This window comes from Ranitomeya imitator, chromosome 1 (assembly GCF_032444005.1).
Source record: "Ranitomeya imitator isolate aRanImi1 chromosome 1, aRanImi1.pri, whole genome shotgun sequence".
Lineage (NCBI taxonomy): Eukaryota > Metazoa > Chordata > Amphibia > Anura > Dendrobatidae > Ranitomeya > Ranitomeya imitator.
In genome coordinates this window covers 845152477-845173094 of record NC_091282.1, presented here as the reverse complement: position 1 = coordinate 845173094, position 20618 = coordinate 845152477, and positions in this window count along the sequence as shown.

Below are 20618 nucleotides of genomic sequence, written 5' to 3'. Positions count from 1 at the left end.
GTCCCATGCGCAGTTTCCGGGATGATGAGTGCAAATTTGCCTCCAGTATTTGCTGATAACGTGCTGCATTCATCTTTCCTTCAAATTTTACCAAGTTTTTTGTGCCCTTGTAGCTCACACATTCCCAAAACATCAGCGATCCACCTCCATGCTTTACAGTAGGAATGGTGTTCCTTTCATCATAGGCCTTGTTGACCTCTCTGCAAATGTAACATTTGTGGTTGTGGCCAAAAAGTTATATTTTGGTCTCATCACTCCAAATTACCTTGTTCCAGACCTTTTGAGGCTTGTCTCTGTTCTGTTTTGCCTATTGTAGGCGAGATACTTTGGTGCATTTGCACAGTAGTATCTTTCTTCTGGTGACTCGACCATGCAGCCCATTTTTCGTCAAGTGCCTCCTTATTGAGCATCTTGAAACAGCCACACTGCTAGTTTTCAGAGAGGTCTTGTATTTCAGCTGATGTTATTTGTGAGTTTTTCTTTGCTTCCCAAACAATTTTCCTAGAAGTTGTGGATGACATTTTTGTTGGTCTACCTGACTGTCGTTTTGTTTTTACAGAGACCCTGATTTTCCATTTGTTAATCACAGTTTGAACGCTGCTGACTGGAATCATCAATTCCTTGGATATCTTTTTGTATCCCTTTCCTGTTTTATACGGTTCAACTAACTTTTCCCGTAGATCCGTTGACAATTCTGCTTTCTCCATGACTCACAATCCAGAAATGTCAGTGGCTGGATGAAAGATGCAAGAGTTTGTCTGGATCCCAGAAACTCACTCGGCTTTTATGCACACACTGATTACAAGCAAACAGGTCGCAGGTGAGGATGTTACCTTTAGTAGCTATTCAAACCCATTTGTGTCAACTTCTGTACATGTTATCAGGCCCAAATCACCTGGGTATGTGAGCTTTTGATCAGGGTCATTTGGATCTTTTGGGTTGTCATTATGATTTAAAAAGAGAAAACACAGAAGTTTGGCAATAACTGGCTTCACCCAACCACTAACCATGAATGGAGAAAAAGTTTTAATGTTTTCTTTCATATTCTTTGAAAACAGGCCAAGAAAGCAAAAATTCTGCCAGGGTATGTAAACTTTTGAGCACAATTGTACACAAACACAAGGGGAATATAAAAACTCCTTGCAGATGTTGTCCTTTGAGGAATTTAAACCTAGGACCCCAACACTGCAAAACAACGATGCTATCCACTAAGCCACCTGCCATCCTACGTGTAATGACTTCAGAGAAAATAACAACATGCCAAATTGGAGAACTGTGTCTTGTAACAAACTTCTCTGCCTTTCCTGATCAAAGTTTCTGCTGTATTCAAGTGTCATTGACTATTGTGTTTATATTATAAGCCATTGCATATTTCAGAGGATTCACCACTAAATACAATTAGTTTGTTCACTGATTAACCTTATTGCTTGCCCAACAACATAGTTGCCAAACGTCCCAGATTCAGCGGGATTGTCCCAATTTGAGCGCTCAGTCTCACCATTCTGAATTTGTCCTGGTTGTTATTACTCACCTTCTCTCCGCCTCTCTGCACTGACAAACTAAGTTATAGTATTCTCACTTCTTCTCCTGTGATCAGGACTCAAGCTCACATGTTTTCATATGCAAATTGCCTCTTCTGAGAAAAAGAGGTCTTAGACTCTATAGCGCCACCTGTTGGAAGTAGCGATCCTACAAGTCACAATCAACCCTATAACTAGTCGTGCAATGTGACTTAGGATAAAAGCCAAATCAATATCTCAATTCGCAGACACGGTGTTCCAGGCTGTTGGTCCTCGTCAGTGTGAAGCATAAGAACTGATTTGGCTAGGTGAAAGGCTCTGGACTGGGGTCTAAGGGGTAATGTTTCTCCTTATGGAGAGTGACATACCAGCTGGCTTGTCAAGGTAAGGAGGCTTATTCGTTGTGCAATGCACCTTTTGCTTTTTCTGAGAGCTGATGTTTTTAGCCTGGGGGCAGTATCCATGGCCCCTTCCTAGGCTATTAATATCAGCCCGCAGCTGTCTGTATAGCCTTTGCAGTGTCATGATCTGGGTCGGGGTTTTCTTTTTGCTTTTCTTTCCCCGGCCTGGTTATGGTGGGGTTGACCTTTCCTGCCTCTCTTTGGTTCGTGGGTGGCTGTTTATTGGTGCCATTTCTGGTAGCATTTGTCAGTGATAGTTCCAGTCTCTGGCTTGAGCAGCTGACCCGTGTACCCTAGTGATCCTTCTGCCTCTGACTACCCCTATTTGTGCCTGACCAGTTCCCTATCCATGACTTAGTGTGTTTGGTGGTTTCCTACAGTGTATGACTCGGCTTGAATTCTGAACCCTGCCTCCAGCTTTCCATCTCTGTTACTACATTTCCTGTCTGGATTCGGCTCTTACCCCAGCTACGTCTTCTGTCTCATGTTTTGGATCTTATGCTCCTGTCTGGTTCCGATTTCTGGCTTGTCTCTGTCCACGTGTATTGCTGTGACCTCTGGTACTTCGTCTTCCCATTTGTTGCTGACTGGCCTGTCTGACTTCTCTGCCGCCTCCTAGTGGCGCTCTGCACTGTGGTGCTACATGGTGAGTGCTACCTTTTTTCCCTTACCTACGCCCCCTGGTTGAGGTTGCGTGCAACAGCCTTGCAGTTGCATTACATTATCACTGACTCAAGCATTTTAAGGGGATTTTGCACTTTTTTTTCCTTTCACTGGTATGGATCCGCTCCGTACTTTTGCAGACCAAGTGGCTAAACTTTCTCAGATAATGCAGGAGTTATCTGTGGAGCACAGGGCTTTGGTCACTTCCCAGAAGCAGGTGCAGAGGGAAATGGTTGAGACTGTTAAGATAGCCCAGGGGACTCCCTCCGTCAGTAAGTCTGGTGAGGTGACTGATGTGTCTCTGCACTGTCCTGAAGCATCGGTGAAACTCCCTGACACCTTCTCTGGCTAGAAGGATAAGTTCCGCATGTTCAGGGAGGGTTGCAAACTACTATTTTCCCTTAGACCCCGATCTTCAGGTGATGAGGGTCAGCAGGTGGGGATAATTATATCTTTATTGAGGGAGGGTCCACAGGGCTTTTTCCTTACCCCCGACCGCCCCTGAGAGAATGTCTGTGGACAGGTTATTTGAGGCTCTGGGCCTCATCTATGATGAACCAGACTGAGTCAGATTGGCAGAGGACACTATTATAGGACTATCTCTAGGAAAGCTCTCTGACGAATGGTACTGTTCAGAGTTTCGGTGATGGTCCGCAGAGGTGTCCTGGAATGACTCAGCACTCAGGTGTCAGTTTCGGAGAGGACTCTCCTATCATTTAAAGGATGCTTTGGCTCTCCATCCTCCTCCCAGCTCTCTGCAAGAGGCCATGACTCAGGCCGTTTGCATGGATCGGAGGTTATGGGAGAGAGGAGTCGTCCATGGGGAGGCTCCTTTCCTTCTGGTTAAGCCAGAACCCTCATAACCCTCTGAGCCCATGGAAGTAGGGGCCATCACCATCAAGGAGAAGGAAAGGAGACGTCAACAGGAGGGTAAACTTTATTTTTAACTGCGATGCTCCAGGACATTTGAAAAAGGACCGTCCCTCCTGCCCTCCTACTCCCAAGGTGTCGGGAAATGCCTAAGTCTGGGTAACTACCGAGGAGGTTGCCCAGACTCACAGCTACCTTTTTCCTCATTCCTTAAAGTAGTGTTGAAAGTGGAACTTGGTGTTGAGAATTGTTTTATTTCCACTTCGGCTTTTGTGGACTGTGGGTCATCCCTGAACCTGATTGACTTTAAACTGGTGGCCAGCTGTAAGTTAAGGTACCGTCACACTAGACGATATCGCTAGCGATCCGTGACGTTGCAGCGTCCTGGCTAGCGATATCGTCCAGTGTGACAGGCAGCAGCGATCAGGCCCCTGCTGTGCTGTCGCTGGTCGGGGAAGAAAGTCCAGAAGTTTGTTTTGTCGCTGGACTCCCCGCAGACATCGCTGAATCGGTGTGTGTGACACCGATTCAGCGATGTCTTCGCTGGTAACCAGGGTAAACATCGGGTAACTAAGCGCAGGGCCGCGCTTAGTTACCCGATGTTTACCCTGGTTACCATCGTTAAAGTAAAAAAAAACAAACGCTACATACTTACCTACCGCTGTCTGTCCCCGGCGCTCTGCTTCTCTGCTCTGGCTGTGAGCACAGCGGCCGGAAAGCAGAGCGGTGACGTCACCGCTCTGCTTTCCGGCTGCCCGGCGCTCACAGCCAGAGCAGAGAAGCACAGCGCCGGGGACAGACAGCGGTAGGTAAGTATGTAGTGTTTGTTTTTTTTTACTTTAACGATGGTAACCAGGGTAAACATCGGGTTACTAAGCGTGGCCCTGCGCTTAGTTACCCGATGTTTACCCTGGTTACCGGCATCGTTGGTCGCTGGAGAGCGGTCTGTGTGACAGCTCTCCAGCGACCAAACAGCGACGCTGCAGCGATCCGGATCGTTGTCGGTATCGCTGCAGCGTCGCTTAGTGTGACGGTACCTTTAGAGACAGCTATGTTGGAGATTCCCATAAAGATTGTGGCCATTGATTCTATACCCCTTACCAAGGACTGTGTCCATTTTATTTCTGAAGAATTCATCCTCAAGGTGGGGGCCCTATACCAGGAGCATATGTCATGTTTTGTTCTGGATAATCTCCCTGCTGGTCTGGTGTTAGGGTTTTCTTGGTTAGTACTGCATAACCCGATTATTGACTGGGGGTCCCGGGATATTGTTAAGTGGGGACCTAATTGTTCTTAAAATTGTCTTACTACTATGTCTATGTCATCCATCAGTCTGGAGGGTATTCCAGAGTGCCTGAAGGACTTTGAGGATATGTTCTCAGAAAAAGAGACTGAGATTTTACCACCACACCACCCATTTGATTGTACTGTTGACCTTATTCCCGATGCTAAATTGCATAATTTGTCTGGTCATGAGCGAGCCACCATGAAAGAATACATCTCTGAGAGTCTCCATAAAAGGCATATTTGCCCCTCGGTGTCTCCTGTGACGGCTTGGTTCTTTTTTGTAAAGAAAAAAAATAGATGGTGGTTTGCGTCCATGCCTTGATTTCCAATAGTTAAATAAAATTACTGTGAGGAATACTTATCCCCTCCCACTTATTCCTGATTTATATAACCAAATGTCTGGGGCCAAGTGATTTTCCAAATTGGATCTCAGAGGGGCATACAATCTTATCCGTATACGAGAGGGGATGAGTGGAAAACCGCATTCCTCACCTCTGAAAGGTTGATTGAAAATGTTGTTATGCCTTTCGATCTGACTAATTCACCAGCAGTTTTCCAGAATTTATCAACCATGTTTTTTATGACTTCCTTGGGTGCTTTATGATAGTTTATCTAGATTATTTTTATTATTAATTATTATTATTCATTTTTATAGCGCCATTTATTCCATGGCGCTTTACATGTGAACGGGGCAAATATAGACAAGTACAATAAACATGAGTAAAACAAGGCACACACAAGTACAGGAGGAGAGAGGACCCTGCCCGCGAGGGCTCACAGTCTACAGGGGATGGGTGAGGATACACTAGGTGAGGGTAGAGCTGGTCATGTGGCGGTTCAGTATACTGGGGATCACTGCAGGTTGTAGGCTTGTCAGAAGAGGTGGGTCTTCAGGTTCCTTTTGAAGGTTTCCATGGTAGGTGAGAGCCTGATGTGTTGGGGTAGAGAGTTCCAGAGTATAGGGGAAGCACGGGAGAAGTCTTGGATGCGGTTGTGTGAGATGACCTTCTGGTGTATTCTGCAAAGAAGCAGGCCTACATAAGTCATCTGTGTGTTGTTCTCCAGAGGCTCCGGGAGAGCTGTCTTTTTGCTAAACCAGTGAAATATTTGTTTTTAATTCAGGGGTTTCGTATGGACCCCAGAAAGTGTCAAGCCATTGTGGACTGGGTGTAACTCAGAGATCTTTAAGACCTTCACCGGTTCTTTGGGGTTCGCTAATTGTTATAGGAAATTTATAAGGGGGTTTTCTCAAATTGTCAGTCCCCCCACTGATTTGACCCGGAAGGGGTCTGATATGAAGAATTGGCCTGCTCCAACCACAGCGGCATTTTTGGCATTAAAGAAATGTTTTACGTCTGCCCCGTATTGATTCAACCAGTTCCATCTGAACCGTTTATTCTGGAGGTGGACACCTGGGAGGTAGAGGTGAGAGTGGTATTTTCCCAGGGACCTGCCACTTTGACCAATTTAAGACCTTGTGCCTTCTTCTCAAAGAAATTCTCTTCTGCAGAAAAGAATTATGATGTAGGTAACACAGTTACTAGCCATTAAACTGGCTTTTGAAGAATGGAGTCATTTTTTTGGAGGGGGCAGTCCATCGAATCACTGTAATTACACATCATTAGAATCTGGCGTACATCGAGTTTGCTAAAATGTTGACACCGGATCAGGTGAGATGGTCACTTTTCTTCTCATGGTTTCAATTCTCTATTACCTTTCGACCCAGTTCTAAAAATGTCAAGGCTGATGCCTTATCCCCAGCAACAAGCCTTCCCTCCCTTCTTCTCTTGTCAAAATATTTCAAAGACCTCCTATTAGCCTGTTTAAGATTATGGCACACACTGGTCCAAACCCTTTCCAAATTTCCAGAAAAACTCTCCTCCACAGGCATCGTCAACCCAATCCTAGAAAAAGGACCGAAAGATGGATTCTTCCCAGTGCAACAAAAGAAAGGAGAACACCCAGCCGAAAAAGACGTATAATTATTGAGAGCAAACTCAGCTAATGGTAGATATTCCAACCACATCTCCTGATTGTCCGCTACAAAACATCTTAAAAACTGCTCCATGTCCTGGTTCTTCCTCTCGGTCTGTCCATTGGACTGTGGATGATAGCCTGGTGAAAATGACAAATGAATCTTAAGTCTGTCACAAAAAGCATGCCAAAAGCGAGCCACAAACTGTGGTCCTCTATCGGAGACCATGTTCGTGGGAACACCATGGAGTCTGACAATCTCTTTCAAAATGCCCTGGCAAGTGTCTTAGCACAGGGTAATTTATTGAATGAGACCAGATGACACATCTTACTAAACCAGTCCACAACAACCAGATAATAGAAAAACCCACGGAGACCAGCAGGTCGGTGATAAAATCCATTGCAAGATGCGTTCATGGAGAACTAGGAACCTCTAACGGGCAAAGCAACCTTGCCGCCGGAGCATGAGAAGCCTTAGACCTAGCCCACACAGTACACTGATGCAACCACTTAACAATTTCTCTTAGCCACCCCGGCCACCAGAAACTCCACCGGATCGACTTTCTTGTTTCGGCAATCCCTGGATGACCCACCAAACAAGACTCATGACATTCCATAAACAAAGCTCTCCTCGGGGCTTTAGGCACAATTGATTTCCCATACGGAGTGTTAGTTGGTGCCGCATCCTAGGCTTTAAGAATACTATCTTCCAACTCAGAACCTAATGCTGCCACCACCACCCCTCTCTGCAGAATAGATTCTTCCTTTTCAGTATTAACCGCTGGGGAGAAACTTCGAGACAAAGCATCAGCTTTAACATTTTTTGTCCCAGGGATATATGTCACAGAAAAATGGAACTGGGTAAAAAACAATGCCCACCTAGCTTGACGGGCATTCAAACGTTTAGCAGCATCCAGATAGATCAGGTTCTTATGATCAGTAAAGACTTGTATAGGATGTCTAGCGCCCGCAAAAAAATTTCGCCAATGCTCAAATGCAAGCTTATTAGCCAGCAATTCTCAGTTCCTAACATCGTAGTTGAGCTCCGCCTCTGAAAATTTCTTAGAAAAGAAAGCACAGGGATGCACCCCATTCTCTCCCTCCTGGGACAGAACAGCCCCCACTCCTACTGATGATGCATCCACCTCTACCAGAAAGGGCATAGTCTCATCTGTCTGGATCAAAACAGGAGCAGGGCTAAACCTGTCCTTGAGATGCTCAAAAGCCTTAACAGCCTCAGGGGGACCATTGGACAGTATTGGAACCCTTCTTAGTAAGATCAGTAAGGGGTTTTGCGATAACAGAAAAATTATTTATGAATTTTCTATAATAATTAGCAAACCCCAAAAATCTCTGAATCGACTTCATTTTGATACAGGAAAGAAATATATCTTGGTACCGTGTTAGCCAGTAGATAGAAAAATATTTAGAATTGAGAGTCCTCAGTGGTTGATACCTTTTAATGGCTAACTGAAAAGATAGTAACAAATTGCAAGCTTTTGAGACTACATAGGTCTCATCATTTTTTCTATACTATGTTGTGCATAAATATGTGATTCTTCAGAATTTGTTTTAGTCTTTGCCTGATGAAGAGACCTATGTAGTCTCGAAAGCTTGCAATTTGTTACTATTTTTTCAGTTAGCCATTAAAAGGTATCAACCACTGAGGACTCTCAATTCTAAATATTTTTGAATCGACTTCAAGCATTCAGGTCTAGGCCACTCCAATACCACCTGAATCTTCACCGGGTCCATCTCAAAACCATCACTGGAAACAATGTACCCCAAAAAACAAATTTTCTGTAACACAAACTCGAATTTCTCCAGTTTAGCAAAGAGTGTGTTTTCTCTCAGAATCTGCAGAACCTTACGGACTCTCTGCCAATGCGACACCAGATCGGGCGAATAGATCAACATATCATCCAAATAAACAATCACACTCCTACCGATCAACAGCCACAGGATATCGTTAATGAAATTTTGAAAGAACGTCGGAGCATTAGTAAGGCCGAAAGGCATAACTAGACACTCAAAATGACCTTCTGGTGTATTAAAGGCTGTCTTCCATTCATTGCCTTCTTTAACCCGCAGCAAGTTATATGCCCCACGGAGATCGATCTTAGAGAACCACTTGGCTCCAACTAATTGGTTAAACAAATCCGGAATTGGCGGCAAGGGGTAAGCATTGCGCACAGTGATCTTATTAATCTACCTGAAATCCAGACACGGCCTAAAACGCCCTTCTTTTTTTTTTTTACTAAAAAGAACCCCACAGCCACAGGGGACTTAGAGGGTCTTAAATGACCTGCAACAAGACTAGTCTGCAGGTATTCCTTTAAGGCCTCCCTCTCGGGAATCGTCAGATTAAATAAATTACTCTTAGGGAGAGTAGCACCTGGGACAAACTCAATAGCGCAGTCATAATCTCTATGAGGTGGTAGAGCTTGAGACTCCACTTATGAAAATAATTTCCAGAATTCCTGAATGGCTTCAGGTAGCTCATTTTTCACAACAGCAGCAATGTGTGCATCACAACATTTCCCATAACACTCCTGACCCCAGGATCTTATCGTACTTGATGACCAGTCCAGTACAGGATTGTGCGTTTTTAACCAGGGTGACCCCAGGACAACTGGAAAAGGCAATTTATCAAGTACAAACAATTCTAAATATTCCTGGTGATCCATATTCACAGTGAGTGGAAACCTGGTGACCTTTTGAGAAACACACCCATGCTCTAGAGGAGTGTTATCAATTGCCAAGACAGGAAAAGAGCATGGTAAAGGTACAGAATCAATCTTATACTTGTCTAGAAATTGTTGAACAATCGAATTAAGTGTAGAATCAGAGTCCACCATCACTTGAAAATCAATTGATTGACCACGACAGGTAGAACTACCAGAAAAAGAAACTCCTGCCGACCGTAAAAATGCAATGCGAAAGGGAGGGTTATTCTGATTGACCTTTTTTTCTCTTTTCCTTGTTTAGGCGTCCTTCACATTGCTTAATAAAATGGTCAGCCTTACCACAATAAAGGCATAGCCCATCAGAAAATCTCTGCCTTTCCTGGGAACGAGAGGACATCGACCCAAGTTGCATCGGCTCCCCACAGTGAACAGGGCTCTCCAGCAAAATTGAAACATTCTCATTCTGTCTACCTCTCAATCTTCTGTCCACCTGGATAGCTTTTTGCATAGCAGCCTCAAGCGTAGCAGGTGCAGGATATGCAATGAGCAAATCTTTAACACTGTCATTCAAACCTGCTAAAAACTGACTCTTGAGTGCTGGATCATTCCAGATGACCTCTGCAGACCATCGTTTGAACTGGGTACAATATCTCTCAGCGTCGCCAGAACCCTGTTTCAGCCACCTGAGTTCTGGTTCTGCTGTAATGACCCAATCAGGATCATCATATAATACCCCCACAGCAGAAAAAAAACGCTTCTACTGACATCAAACAAGGGTCATCCGAATGCAATAAAAATGTCCAAACTTGCGGCTCACCTCGCAATAACGACATAATAATCCCCACACGCTGTAATTCAGCCCCTGAAGACCTGGGTCTAAGCTGAAAATAAAGTAAACATGCATTTTTAAACGAAAAAAATTCCTGCCGTTTACCAGAAAAACATTCAGGCAAACCCACCTTAGGTTCTTCAGAGCGGATTCCAGTTCAATTACTCACGTGCTGTTGTAAGCTGGCAACTTCCAATGTTAACCCTTGAAGACGCTGAGCAAGATCTTGAACGCTGTTCATATTGCAGAAATCCGGGAGGGGTGTTTTGTTTTTTTATATCCTGCTTTCGGGCTGGACAAACTGTTATGGATCTGCTACACAGGACTAAGGTAGAAGGGGGAAAACTGACCTTGCACTATGACTAAGCTGAAACCCTATGATGGAGTGGGCGACCCATTCATTGCGAATTGATCCACCGACGATCCTAGGTTAATCTCTAGTGAAGACCTATAGATAAGGGGAAGGGGTTCCATAAAGAACTAAGGACTGGGTACAAAAACAGGTCACTTCCTAATAGAAAACAAAGAGAAGGCTGCAGAAACCAATAGAAAACAGAAACAAAGGCTAGCAGAACCAGAGATACCAGCACTGCACAAATAACACACACAGAAGACAAAGTAAAGCAACAAGCTAGAGCTCAAGCAGATAAACACTGTTGTCCAGCAAGGACTGGGAGGCAGGTGCCGGTTAATAAAGAGTGATACAAACATCTGACCCAAGACAAACCCAGCACTGGAGGAAAAAGACCAGAAGCCTGAACTCCACAAGAAAATGGCAGGTAGTCACAAACTAAACAGATTCTAACACTAGTACTCCAGGTTGCGGATAATGTATGGTTGTCCACCAGGATTATTAAGCTTAAAGTTCATTCGGCTAAGTTGGGGCCCAAGTTCATTGTCCCTTATGAGATTATGAAGGTAGTCAATCCTGTGGCCTTGCGTTTGCGCCTTTCCCCATCACTACGGATCCCTAACATGTTCCGTAAAGCTCTTGTGAAACAGTTAGGGTCTTCCTTAGGGGGGTCTCTATCTCTGCCACCACCTATTTCGGTGGATGGTCAGAGTGAGTGTGAGGTAGAATAGATCGTGGACTCTTGCATGGTCCGTCAATCAATATCTGATTCATTGGAAGGGTTACGGTCCTGAGGATCGTTCCTGGGTTCTGGCGCAATCAGTCCATGTGGATCGGTTGATCTGGGCCTTTCATGCTCGAAAACCTGGGGGTCCGGTGCCCCCCTTGGGTAACTGTCATGTTCCAGGTCGGGATTTGTTTCTTGCTTTTCTTTCCCCGGACCGGTTATGGTTGGGGTTAACCTTTACTGTTTGGGTTCGCCCATCTCTAATTATAAGGTTGAAAAAGCAATTCAAATACATCATATCTGTAGATCCCCTTGACAAGATTTTTAAAGACAATGGACATGTATGTGTTTTATTACATTACATATTTTTTCAGATATTAAACAAATTTGCCATGGTTTTTAAATAAAAATTGCATTTTTTTTTAGTACAGTGCAATCTTCTTGGTTATGGGTACCGTTACACTATACGATTTACCAACGATCACGACCAGCGATACGACCTGGCCGTGATCGTTGGTAAGTCATTGTGTGGTCGCTGGAGAGCTGTCACACAGACAGCTCTCCAGCGACCAACGATGCCGAGGTCCCGGGGTAACCAGGGTAAACATCGGGTTACTAAGCGCAGGGCCGCGCTTAGTAACCCGATGTTTACCCTGGTTACCAGCGTAAAAAAAAAAAAAACACTACATACTTACATTCCGGTGTCTCTCCCTTGCTGTCTGCTTCCCGCACTGACTGACTGCCGGCCGTAAAGTGAAAGCAGAGCACAGCGGTGACGTCACCGCTGTGCTCTGCTTTCACTTTACGGCCGGCAGTCACAGTGCGGGAAGCAGACGGCAAGGGACCTGACGGACACCGGAATGTAAGTATGTACTGTTTGGTTTTTTTTACATTTACGATGGTAACCAGGATAAACATCGGGTTACTAAGCGCGGCCCTGCGCTTAGTAACCCGATGTTTACCCTGGTTACAAGCGAACGCATCGCTGGATCGGTGTCTCACACACCGATCCAGCGATGACAGCTGGAGATCCAGCGACGAAAGAAAGTTCCAAACGATCTGCTACGACGTACCATTCTCAGCAGGGTCCCTGATTGCTGCTGCGTGTGAGACACAGCGATATCGTATGGATATCGCTGGAACGTGACGGATCGTACCGTCGTAGCGACAAAAGTGCCACTGTGTGACGGTACCCTATGTTCTGTGTTCATTCTGTCAGCCTGTATAGTTTTGGACTCTCTTCTTGTGAACTGTAATCAAAGATGAAATCTTTTTTTTTTTTTTTTTTTCATTTGAAATTATTTAATTTAGTTTAATTTTATTTTCAGGGAAGGAGAGAAATTGACTGCAGACTGTACTGAACAGAAAAATTGACATGAAGCCGCTTGTATTGTATTGTAAGACGTGCAAGTTCTAGAAGCAATATACTGTAGTAGGACTTTGAATGCCAGATATTAAAGTTGCACAGATCTTTATACTTACCCATTATTTCTGCTTTCAACACATCACCTTCTAGAATAGAAAGTTAATTTGCTGCCTTATATATTGCACCTCTTGATAGGTGTAATTTTTTAATATTTCGAGCTAGGGCAACACCTATATTTTTTAATCCTTTCCAAAATATCATATTTGTTATCCATATAAATATATATTTTTTATTGAATATATATTGAGATTTATATATATACAATTCTGTTTTTTCATAATGTTGCCTCTTTTCTACTTTTACAAATTGCAAATAGTATTTCAAGCATGCTGCCAGATTTTATTCAACCAGTTTTAGGCTGGGTACATTAATCAATTAAATGAAATTGGATTTGTATTGGCATTTCATAATAAATGACATTTTACAACTGTAGGAAAATAAAGTTAATCTTTGTGCTTCTGTCAGAACTTATGAGTAATTAACCTGGTCTTGCTAAAGAATGTATGGAGAATGCCTAGGAGAGCAAAAGCAGTTAAACATTATACTAAAGTACTATTAATACTTGCATTCTTTAGTGCACATTATTATTTACACCACTTTCTAATATCGTTTTGACAGTGGATCACCAATTATTTCAAAACTCAAATCTTTTATAGGTTGCAGCCATTATATGTCAAATTTTGACCAAACTTTTAAACATTAGTTAAAATTTATCTTTATGACTTTCTTAACCCCTTAACCCCTTCATGACCTTGGGATTTTCCATTTTTCCGTGTTTGTTTTTTGCTCCCCTTCTTCCCAGAGCCATAACTTTTTTTTTCCATCAATATGGCCATGTGAGGGCTTATTTTTTGCAAAACAAGTTGTACTTTTGAGCAACATCATTGGTTTTAGCATGGCATGTCGTGTACCTGAAAGCGTGAAAAAAATTCCAAGTGCTGTGAAATTGCAAAAAAAGTTCAATCCCACACTTGTTTTTTGATTGGCTTTTTTACTACGTTCACTAAATGCTAAAACTGACCAGTGATTATGATTCTCCTGGTCATTACGAGTTCATAGACACCAAACATGTCTAGGTTATCTTTTATCTAAGTGGTGAAAAAAGATTCCAAACTTTGCTAAAAAAATAAAAATTGTGCTATTTTCGGATACCCGTAGCGTCTTCATTTTTCACAATCAGGGGTCGGGTGAGTGTGTTCCTAAAGGTAACTTCAAGTGCGGGCGGTGTAATTTTTGTTCCTTTCACCAGATTGGTAGGACTTGTAAAATTGGCCCCATAGATCATGTGGTTCGCGATTTTATTTCTTGTAAAACCACGCATGTGGTGTATGCTATTTTGTGCCCTTGTGGTTTTTACTATATTGGAAAAACTTTTCGTCCCCCCTTTGTCCGCATAAGGGAACACATCAGTTCGGTTCGCACGGGTAAGGGTGTTCCCTGTCTCATTAGTCATGTTAGACAGATGCACAACGGAGATATAAAGTCACTCGTATTTGTGGGTTTGGAAAGAGTTTTTTTACTGCAACGAGGCGGGGATTTGAATAGGCTCCTTCTAAGGAGGGAGGCGACATGGATATTGCGTACTAACGCATTGGGCCCAATGGGCCATAATGAGAAAATTGATATGTCGGTCTTTCTGTAAGTTTTTCTTCTATTTAATGTTTATTTGTTTCCTGGTGTTTATTTGTTTTTTTTTGCTTTCCGTTTTTTTGTTGAATTGATTGTATTCTTTTTAATATGTGGTTAATAACGTTTTATGATCAATGTGTTTTTTTCTTTTATTCTTCTCTTTTCTTTCTTCCTTTTTTCACATTTCGAGGTAGGGGGAGTTTTCTTGTATGATGCCATTTCTGGGGAGGGGTTGCATTTGTATAAATTGTTACCTCATTTCCCGTTTTGACATTTGGGATCTGTGGAAGCGCTGTGTGCGCGAAACAGCTGTCATCCTGTGGTCAACATGATCTCCTTGTCCATTTCGCATATGTCCTAATAAAGACTTTATTGTTTCATCGGGCTGGGTGAGTGCAAACTGTTTTTTTCTCTTTTTTTCTGGATTTGATGTACATTTTTGGTTATGCACCCGAAGCGCCCGCATAAGGAGTAGTTGGTATTGGTACTGGTATAGCAGCATAGGACACGCTGATAGTTGATCGCATTAGGCGGCAGTGCGGGTACTTCATTTTTTCTTTTTTCTGGACAATCCCAGACCATAGTATATAGCAAAAACTCGGCACTCAACTTAACGTAAGACAGGTGATTTAATGGTGTCCACAAAATAATAGAAACGTTTTGGTGCTACATCCAGACCTTCATCAGTCACAGTTGCTAAATGCTGATTGTGGAATGAAATCACACTTATGTGTGAGCGCTGCCTGTATGTGGGCAGTATAGCTCCAAATGAAGCGATATACATTAAAATATCAGAACATAAGTGCCGTGCCTGTGTGGGTTGCGGAATCCACCAGTAGTCCAAGCTGCTCTGGTGATGTGGCAGCTCCAGATTGGTCCACGGGCAAGGTCCTGTCAGTCTGGACATGAGTCTAGTGTATAAAGGCTCTCAGAGGCGCCCGCCGGTGTGCTAGTATCATTTATGTCTGGTTGTTACCAGTGGATACTCTACCACTTTGTATGCAAGTGTTTTGCTTCTGTCTACATTTCAAAAACCTGACCGGCACATCCAAACATAGACTAAGTGCGAACAGGTGCTGAACCTAGAGTCGCCATCTCGTATATAGTTAAGTAAATAAGGCAGAACACTGCAGCGCTAGAACATGCAAACTTGAAACACGAAATTTGAACTGCATTACTGCACTAGAAATATGAAAAATGAGAGCGTTTAGCGCATTAAAAATGGCCAATTTTATGTGCACCTGGTAGCCCCTTTACGGCATCTCTCTTATACCAGGTCCTAAACTTGTGGAAACAGGAACACATGGGCTACTTGCACAGTGAACAAGTCTGTATGATCATGTTCACACACCACCAAGAAACCTGAAGACACAAAAGAGAATAGTAAAACCAAAAACACTCAGTTTGAAAAAATGTTGCAGTAATCCGCAAGTGCTAGTAAAAGATGTAAAAAACAGGGTATTTGGTGTTAGGAGTCGAGTTTCCTCTGCTGCACAGGGGGAATCTCGATCCGTCTCCGCTGCGGTCTCCCATTCCCCTCCAGCCGCAGTGGAGTCTGCTCAGCAGGGACGTCGATCCCAGCGTCTCGCTCAGTCTGACTCTGTGAGAAGAGTTATTGCTGCTTCTCCAGCTTCTGCCTTTGAAGCCTATTCTGGTCAGCAGCGAGCGGACTTCTCTGGGACTAAGTCCTTATCTGCACACACTGAGCATGCCCAGGGCAAGATCTCCCGTTGGAGATCGAGGGTCATGTGCTCAGGCTCTGCGGCACATTCCATTGGTCCTCTTGGCAGGTCCTAGAAGGGCAAAAGTTCTATAGCCATTTCCTGTGCTGCAGCTATATAAACTGCGCATGACCGCACGGCCATGCGCTAGTATTGTCTTACAATTGATATGTGTGTATGTGTGAGTGCAAGTCGTTCTTGGTTACCCCTTCCCTATTGAATGTCTGTTCGCGGAAGGTGTACGGCTGCTATCTAGCGCCCGACTTGGCCTACTACACTAAACACACATCACAGCGTCCTGTAGCTGTGCCTGCCAGTACGGCGCCGTGCGCCTGCCTTGCGCTTTCCATACCCAAGTCTGGGTGGTTAGTGGCGTCCGTTAGTGCGGCATCGCTCGCGCACTTGTGCGCTTATATTTCTGAAGGTTCTCTACACACCCAGTTGCGGTGTTGTGCCAGCAAGGGCCTAATCGGGCTTCAATCCCTTCTGGGGTTAAGTCCGCTGGCCACTTGCTCGCACTCTAGTGCGGTATTGCGGTCCTGTGAATTAACAGGATCGCTTTCCTCACGCTGGGTGAGGTTTAACCCACGCGTGTTTACTTTAGTGTACCGCTATATAGTCTGCAAATTGCTAGCAGCAGGTTCTCACCTGCACGGTGGACCCCGGACTGCGAACGCATCTTTGTCACCTGTCTTGGTGCGTTCCGCCAGTCCTAACATAATACTAGCGCCAGGGTCTGGCTAGTAAATGGCAGACGGTCAGCGTCTACAGCAGTACATCCAGCAGCTGGAGGGTAGGTTGGCGGCTCTCGAGTGCACAACCTCAGCTGTGGACGTTACTGCTGTCGCTGTTCAGGCTGCAAGTGCAGCTGCAGCCAGTTTGTCCGCTGCCACCCCTGCTCCGACCTTATCCCGTCTCCCGCTTCCAGACAAGTTTGCTGGTGACAGTAAGCCATGTCGGGGATTCGTGAGCCAGTGCTCCATACATCTCGAGCTGCTGGCTGCACGTTTTCCTACGGAACGGGCGAAAGTGGGATTCATTATATCTCTCTTGTCGGGCAGGGCGTTGGAGTGGGCAACGCCGCTTTGGGAACGTGGTGATCGTGTGGTGCAGAGTGCTCCTATCTTCCTGGACGCTCTGAGGCAGGTCTTTCTGGGACCTCGTGTCACCCACGATACCGCGCTCCAATTGTTGGCAATTACTCAGGCTTCGTCCATGGTCAGCCAGTTTGCCATCCTATTCCGGACTCTAGCTTCTGAGCTGGAATGGCCGGATAAAGTCCTTATTCCGGTGTTCTGGAGAGGACTGGCAGATCATGTGAAGGACGCCTTGGCCACCAGGGAGATTCCCGCCACACTGGAGGAGCTTATTACTATAGCTACCCGCATCGATCTCCGTTTTAACGAGCGGAGGTTGGAGCGGACCCAGTGTAGGCAGAGGTTTCGGCTGGCTCCCATCTTTGCCAAACCTCTAGAATCTCCTGTTATGGCGTCCGACTCCCATGAGGCCATGGAGGTTTCTCGAGCGGGATCTAGGTCTCAGACCGCTCGAGTACCTGTGTTATGTAAAAATTGCCAGCAACCGGGACATTTCGCTAATAAATGTCCACGGCGGTCGGGAAAACGATCGCGTCTAGTGTCCATTGGAGGAGGTTCACTGGACACCGCGGCATTTTCCTCAAAATTGTCCTTTAAAGGGACAATCCTGTTAGGCACATCCACTCTTACAGTAGAGCTTTGTGTGGATTCAGGAGCAGAGGGAAATTTTATGTCTTCTGCTTTTGCTCAGCGCCACGCAATACCTCTGGCTATGCTAGCCAAACCAGTAACCGTGAGAGTGGTGAATGGGTCGACACTTCCATTACAGATCACACATCAGACTGTCCCTTTCACGTTAGCCATGTCCCCATCCCACCAGGAGACTATTTCCCTTCTTGTCCTTCCCGAGGGAATGGATGAGATTCTGCTGGGAATGCCCTGGCTTCGTTTCCACTCCCCACATATTGAGTGGACCTCTGGGAGGATATTGGGTTGGAGTGAATCCTGCAAGGGCAGATGTGTGAAAGAGTGCGTTCAGGTTTCCACCACTGAGATACCCGCAGATCTCTCTACTCTCCCCAAACACTATTGGTCTTATGCAGACGTCTTTTCCAAAAAAGCCGCGGAGACCCTTCCGCCTCACCGTCCCTATGACTGTCCTATAGATCTCTTGCCTGGAGCAGAACCTCCTCGGGGACGTGTCTATCCCCTCTCTCTCCCGGAAACGGAGGCTATGTCCCAATACATCCAGGAGAATTTGGCAAGAGGATTTATTAGGAAGTCAGTGTCACCAGCTGGGGCAGGGTTCTTCTTCGTACAGAAGAAGAATGGAGAGTTGCGTCCTTGCATAGACTACAGGGGTCTTAACGCCATCACCGTTAAAAATAAGTACCCGCTGCCCCTGATTTCTGAGCTTTTTGATAGGCTACGGGGAGCTAAGGTATTTACCAAATTAGACCTGCGGGGAGCTTATAACCTGATTCGCATTCGTGAGGGGGACGAATGGAAGACGGCGTTTAACACCAGAGATGGGCATTATGAGTATCTGGTGATGCCCTTCGGGCTCTGTAATGCCCCAGCCGTTTTCCAAGACTTTGTCAACGACATCTTCCGGGATATGCTTTCCACCTCGGTCGTAGTCTATCTGGATGATATTCTCATCTTCTCTCCAGATATTGACTCCCACCGGAGAGATGTTGGCAGAGTCTTCGACCTCTTACGGGCAAACTCTCTTTACGCAAAGTTGGAGAAGTGTGTGTTTGAGCAGGAGTCTTTACCTTTCCTGGGCTATATCATCTCTGCCCAAGGATTGGCTATGGATCCTGCCAAACTACAGGCTGTGATGGACTGGCAAGAACCCCATTCACTTAAAGCGGTGCAGCGCTTTATGGGGTTCATTAATTATTACCGCCAGTTCATCCCCCATTTCTCAACTTTGGTAGCTCCCTTGGTAGCCCTCACCAAGAAGGGAGCAAATCCCAAAGTGTGGTCTGAAGAGGTCTCCAGGGCCTTTTCTTCTACTAAGTCTCATTTTGCTAGCGCTCCCATCCTACATCGTCCCGATGTCGATAAGCCGTTTATAATGGAGGTGGATGCCTCTTCCGTTGGTGCTGGAGCAGTCCTCTTCCAGAAGGATGCTCAAGGTCGGAAGCATCCGTGCTTTTTCTTCTCCAAGACCTTCACACCAGCGGAGAGGAATTATTCCATCGGGGACAGGGAGTTGCTAGCGATGAAATTGGCTTTCTCTGAGTGGAGACATCTCTTGGAGGGGGCTCGTTTTCCCTTTCAAGTATTTACAGACCATAAAAATTTGCTATATTTGCAAACAGCCCAGAGGCTAAATTCTCGCCAGGCCAGATGGTCCTTATTCTTCTCCCGATTCCACTTCACCCTCCATTATGTCGCTGGGGAGAAGAACATTCGAGCTGATGCTCTTTCTCGCTCTGTTGTGTCATCTGAGGAGGAGGAAGGAGAGCCTCGGCTTATTGTTCCTTCTGAGAGCTTGAGAACCGTGGCTCCGGTGTCGCTTGAGTCTGTGCCTCCGGGCAAGACTTTTGTGCCCATAAATTTGCGACCGGAGGTTCTCTCTTGGGCTCATTCCTCCAGGGTGGGTGGACACTTTGGGACTAAAAGGACATCTGAGCTGCTGGCGAGGACGTACTGGTGGCCGCATATGCTGCGAGATGTCAGGGATTACGTTCTGGCGTGTGTCTCATGCGCCAAAAATAAGTCTCCTCGACAACGGCCGTCTGGGTTACTCTATCCCTTGCCGGTGGCAGACAGGCCCTGGGAGATGGTCGGGATGGACTTTGTAGTGGGTTTGCCCAAGTCTCGCGGCTGTACCGTCATTTGGGTAATTACCGATCATTTCTCGAAAATGGTGCACTTGGTGCCGCTCCCACGGTTACCTTCTGCACGGGCCTTGGCAGCGTTGTTCATAAGACACATCTTCCGCCTACACGGCATGCCAGACAAAATTGTCAGTGACCGGGGTCCCCAGTTTGCGTCTCGGTTCTGGAGAGAGCTTTGTCGTCTTCTCAGCATTGAGTTAAATCTCTCTTCCGCATATCATCCCGAGACGAATGGGTTGGTAGAGAGGGCCAATCAGACTCTGGTCACATATCTGCGACATTTTGTTTCTGCCAGGCAGGATGACTGGGCATCTTTATTACCATGGGCAGAGTTCGCCCTTAATAACGCTGTAGCCGATTCCACCGGTCAGACTCCTTTCCTCCTTAATTACAGCCAGCATCCGCGGGTTCCTGTGCCTATGCCCGTGTCCTCTGCTGACTCCAGGGTGGCAGACTGGGCAGTGGAGGCACGGGACATTTGGGACCGCACTCAGGATGCCATTCGGGCCTCGAAGGAGAGAATGAGGTCCTCCGCCGATGCACATCGGCGCCCTGCCCCGGCCTTTGCTCCTGGCGACTTGGTGTGGCTCTCCGCCCGTAACATCAGGCTGCGAGTTGAGTCCACTAAGTTTGCTCCTCGCTA